This window comes from Nannospalax galili, unplaced genomic scaffold (genome assembly GCF_000622305.1).
Source record: "Nannospalax galili isolate Female #2095 unplaced genomic scaffold, S.galili_v1.0 scaffold44, whole genome shotgun sequence".
NCBI lineage: Eukaryota > Metazoa > Chordata > Mammalia > Rodentia > Spalacidae > Nannospalax > Nannospalax galili.
The window spans coordinates 322,840-327,508 of NW_008355789.1; the positions used below are offsets into that span (position 1 = coordinate 322,840).

Genomic DNA, 4,669 nt, shown 5'->3' on the forward strand with positions numbered 1-4,669 from the left:
GAGAGAGAGAGGATCAGAGCCGTTTCTTTGATTCTCACCTTCTAAATGGCTCAATTTGCCCAGTATAATCTGTCTTAATGTAATTGCATTTGATAGCTCATAACCCTGGCTCTGGCAAAGACACGGCTTTCAGCCTCATAAAGTGTTTTCCCCTCGGATTTAATCTGAATCTCAATCTAAAATTATATTCAAAGAGATGGGGGAATCTCGGCGGCCGTCTCCCGCTGCCTTTCTTCCTCAATGTATGAGGTTTGTACTCCTGCTACTGAATAAATGCACACATTTCCCGAGGTCCCCCTCCCCGCCGGGTTAATGGGGAGTGGAGACGCACGGCTGCCCGGCTCTGCAGCGCCACCTGGAGGCCACTCCGCTCCACCTCGGCCAGTGGCTCTGCTCAGGTCCCAGGATCCTTCCTGGTCTCCCCTGTCAGTCTGGTGGACGACCCTAGTTTGTCACCCCCAACCCCTCCGCACTGATTTTCTGCTTCTTGACCCGAGGGATATTTCGCTGATCATGAGTCTGCTCACCAGCTCTGCTTGGGGTTTCTGGCTAATTCGCGGGTGGTTTGGCAAAGTTAACCCTCTACACGCATAAAACCCCTTACTGTGAGTCCTGCAGCCACTGTCTGAACCCAGCAGCGCTTCCCACCTCTAGCCAGGGTCCTGATTCCATGCAGAGGGGCAGAGGGGAGTCCATTTCAGCTTCTTTCTGAGCAAGCTAGCTACCTGAAGGCTTTTCTCCCTCTGCAAATATTTATTGAGCACGTATTATGTGCCAAGCACTATTCTAAGGCACTGGTGATGTGGCTGAGAGGAAAATGAAGATTCTGTTATGAAGCTGGCAATTCTCCTGTCCTCTATGATCCCGCTTCCCTGCAAAATCCTCAGGCTGGTACCCAACTGCCTACTCCAGGAATACTCCATGATACTTTCCCCCAATTACAGACTCCAAAATGGAGAGGAAATAATGGTTTTTCTCCTGCTCAAGGAAGGCTCTAGACAGATATGTTGGACACTAGGACCTGACAGTCGCATCTGAGTTCCGGGGTGGGGGGGCATCATATTGGGAGTCTATTCCTTTGCTGCCCATTAACAAATAACAGATTTGGCAAGAGACTTCTCTCTCTGCCTCGGTTTCCCTGTTTATGAACTAGGCGACCCTTGTTCTGTCTCTGTTTGCTGAGGAAATCAGATGAGAAAAACATGTGAAAGGTGCTCGGCAAGCTCCGGTGTTCTGGACAATGAGGGGTGTGGAACTAGCTCATACAAAGAAGACCTGGAGGCTAGGTCTTGCCCCTTCCATCCTGGGAGGCCTCGATACTTGACAAGGAATGGAGAAGGAGGGGGCTGTAGCCCATCTTCCTCTCTCCTAGGCAGAGAAGTCAGGCTTTGAGGAAACCGAAGTGCAGCTGTTTCTAATGAGATGCCTCATCCACAGCTCAGAGGGTTTCGCTTTCCCCTTCATCTTGAATACTTAATCCTAATAGTCCTTGAGTATATTTGATGTTAAATATATCATTTTGCTCAGACTCGCTGTCCCTCAGGACTGCACACTTGATCTCTCCCTTGCCACTGCAGCCAGAGCCATGCCCTCAAGGTCTGAGAGAAGCTTTAGTGCAGCTGCCCTTGGCACTTCTGGTGCCAGCCCCCACCCTACCCCCGGCCCCGCGCTCTGCACTGGGGGCCAGTTGGTATAGCAAGTGCAAAGCCTGGCAAGGGCAGCTTCTTGCAGCAGAAACCTCTGGGCTACCTGGAGGCATTCACTCTCTGGAGCCTACAGCCTTGCTCCTGATCTCCAGGGGCCCACTCCTTACTTTGGGGGCCTATCCCTGACCCATGAATCAGGACTCACTAGCTGGGACTACATTCAGCTGGGACCACAACATGTGAGTTGTATACATGTTGTGTCTGAGCCTCTCTGTCCCAACTCCAGTTCAGTCTAGCCTCCAAGGTACCCAATTGGCTGTCACATGGCTAATTGATATGTGACACTGGGGAGTCTCAACCCTATACCCCAAGCCTGAGGCACACTGAATAATGAACTACAGAAGCAGGTAGGGCATGTCAGCAGGGCTTGGTGTGAGGGCTGCTTGTCCCCACAAGTGGCTTCCTCTCTGCACCCTAGCAAGAGTGGTACTTGCAAGCCCCTCTTGAGGGAGGACTCCAGAGCTAAAATGACAGAGCTGCTCAGCTAGTCCAGGGGGTTTAGAGTGGCTTGAGGCTCCCAGCTAGGAAGGAGCCAGATGTGAGCTCACTCATGGGGTGTCCTCCTCCTCCTCAGCATGTGGGTGAGTCCTACCCCTCTGCTGTCCCCCTCCCAGACAGGCTCCTAGGAAGTTTTGGGTTCCCTGGGGCTAGAAGAGGTAGCTTTCACTTGATATGTTCCACAGGTGATGAGCAAGCACTCCTACTTCAACACATCAAGAGTGCTCCCAAAACGCCTTTGAAATGCCTCTGGGGACAGCAGGGAGGACGCCAGGTGATCTGTCCCCAAGGTTACTCAGAAAAGAATGGGGGGAGGGGGGGAGGAGTCTACTAGCTGCCTTACATATTTCTGAGCAGGTCCCAGCAGTTCATCCTTGTGCAGAAACATACTGAGAAAAAGAGTTCCTGAGATGGGGGTGGGGGACAGCCTGACTTGGTGCCTGAGGGCCCAGGCAGACTAGATATTCCAGAACTCTTCAACAGAGGCTGGCCAACATGCCTCAGCCTGAGGGTCCTGCTCCTCAGCACAGAGAAGCTATCTACCAGATGGGGTTACAGGCTGGCCTTATAGGTGAAGCTTGGAGAAGTATTCGTGGTGACAAGGGCCTCTTCCCTGTGCCCATGAGTTTACAGGACAGAGTGAACCTACAGACCTTGCAGTGCTATCAGAATGCCTGCTGGCCAAGTTCAGATGCTCTACCCTGCCCCTACATACATATCAGTAGCCAGTGGCTAGGAATTTGCAACCAGCTCACAGTGAAGTGCACAGGTGGCAAACTCCCTTTTTGGGACTCTAGGGAGACCAGACAGGTCTCAGAAACTACAGTTACAAACTGCTAGGCCTTGGAGAGGCCTAAGCCGTATCTGCACAAATCTACCCTGCCCCTCAGTGAACATCAACCCACCCCTGCACAGGAACCGTGAGACTCATGGGAATGTAGGTAGGCCTACTGCCCAGGTTTGCCCTAGGACTGAGGGGTTCCCTTTCTATGCTAAAACCAGATGGTCCTGGAAAAGTCAGGGTAGTTGATCACCATAAGGAAGGTGGCAGGGTGGACAAGGGACTGATGGGGCCAGAGAGGAGACCAGCCAACCAGACCCTTTCCCTGCTGATGAGCAACTGCCTCCCAACCCCAAATTTCTGAGCCTTCTGTCCCAATGCTTCATACTCAGGCACTAATGTAGGATGTACCAGCCCCTGGCCCCCAGGCCAGCCAGAGATAACTTCTAAGATATCACAGTGGAGGGGGTGTTAGTGGGTTCTGATTTTGTGAGGCCCAAAGCTTTGCAGTTTAGGGGTGGAGGCTCTTTTGGAAAAGGAATCTGAACCAGACCAGCCTGGGCTACATTGTTAGTTCTGGGCTAGACTGGGCTGCAGAACAAGTCTCTGCAAGGCCCTTCTTACACACACACACACACACACACACACACACACACACACACCACACACCACACACACACACACACTTGCACACATGAGTATAAAAAAATAAATAAAAATGATAAAAGAAGCATATTCTTATGCTCACACACACACACACACACACAGGAAAAGAAATAAGAGGAATGTCCTAATGCAAATTTATCACCCAGGATCTGGCAACAGAAAGAGACCCTGAGGATCCCAAACTTCTCTGGCTGAGCCTGGTGTTTTTGAACTACACAGTCCATCTGCCTATCCTAGCCAGCAGGACATGTCCTAAAGCAGTCTGGATGAACTTAAGGCATGCACCCCAGACCTGCAGGGGTGCAGGCAACACCACTGCCTGATAGGCCATGAAGCCCTTAACTGGGGGGGCGGGGGGGGGGCGGCAGGGACCATGTTGGTTAGAGACACCTTCATTCCTAAGTTCTCAGAGCATCCCACTAGGGAATCCTTTCCACAGGGAGGTGCAGGAGAATAAGAAAAAGGAGGCCAGAGACTGGCTGGAGGTGGTTCTACTGGGAAACCCACATTGCACTGGCTCAGCAGTGCTCAAGATGCCTGCACGGGGGCAAGAGCCAGTGAGAAAGTTGCCGGCCCGCGCTTGCGGGGCGCTCTAGGTGGCGAGGAAGACTTCTTCATCCCGGTGAGGCTGAGGACCGCGGGGTGCTGAGCTGGCCTCTTGGAAAGACGGACGGACACACACACAGACACACACACACAGGCACGTACGCACGCACCAGGACACACATCCAGCCGCCAAGCTCACCGACCCCACAGGATGGAGGTGGCCTCGGCTCTCCGGCGCCACGTCCCCGCCTTACGCCCTGCATCCTGGGGACACCACCGCCGCACGCCCGGCACCTACCGTCCTCCTGGTCCAACACCATGGTCCCCTGACGGCTCTAGCCGGGCGTGGGCCGCGAACGCACAAGGACCCGGAGCTCGGACCGTCGCCGCCTGCTCCCCTGCGCTGCTCTCCGCGGCCGCGCGTGGGCCCCGAGCCCCGCGGCCGCCGACTGGGCCGGACGGTCCGGCGCCC

At 53.8% G+C, this 4,669-nt stretch overlaps 1 protein-coding gene across 1 annotated transcript in view; it reads right to left on the reverse strand.

Moving 5' to 3' along the window:
* Lmo1 (LIM domain only 1) overlaps positions 1-4,598 on the reverse strand; it is a 37,785-nt gene extending 33,187 nt beyond the window's left edge. The window contains exon 1 of the mRNA XM_008853433.3: positions 4,496-4,598. The gene's annotated coding sequence lies outside the window, so the exon portion shown is untranslated. The remainder of the gene's footprint in view (positions 1-4,495) is intronic.
* Between the last annotated feature and the right edge of the window lie 71 nt (positions 4,599-4,669).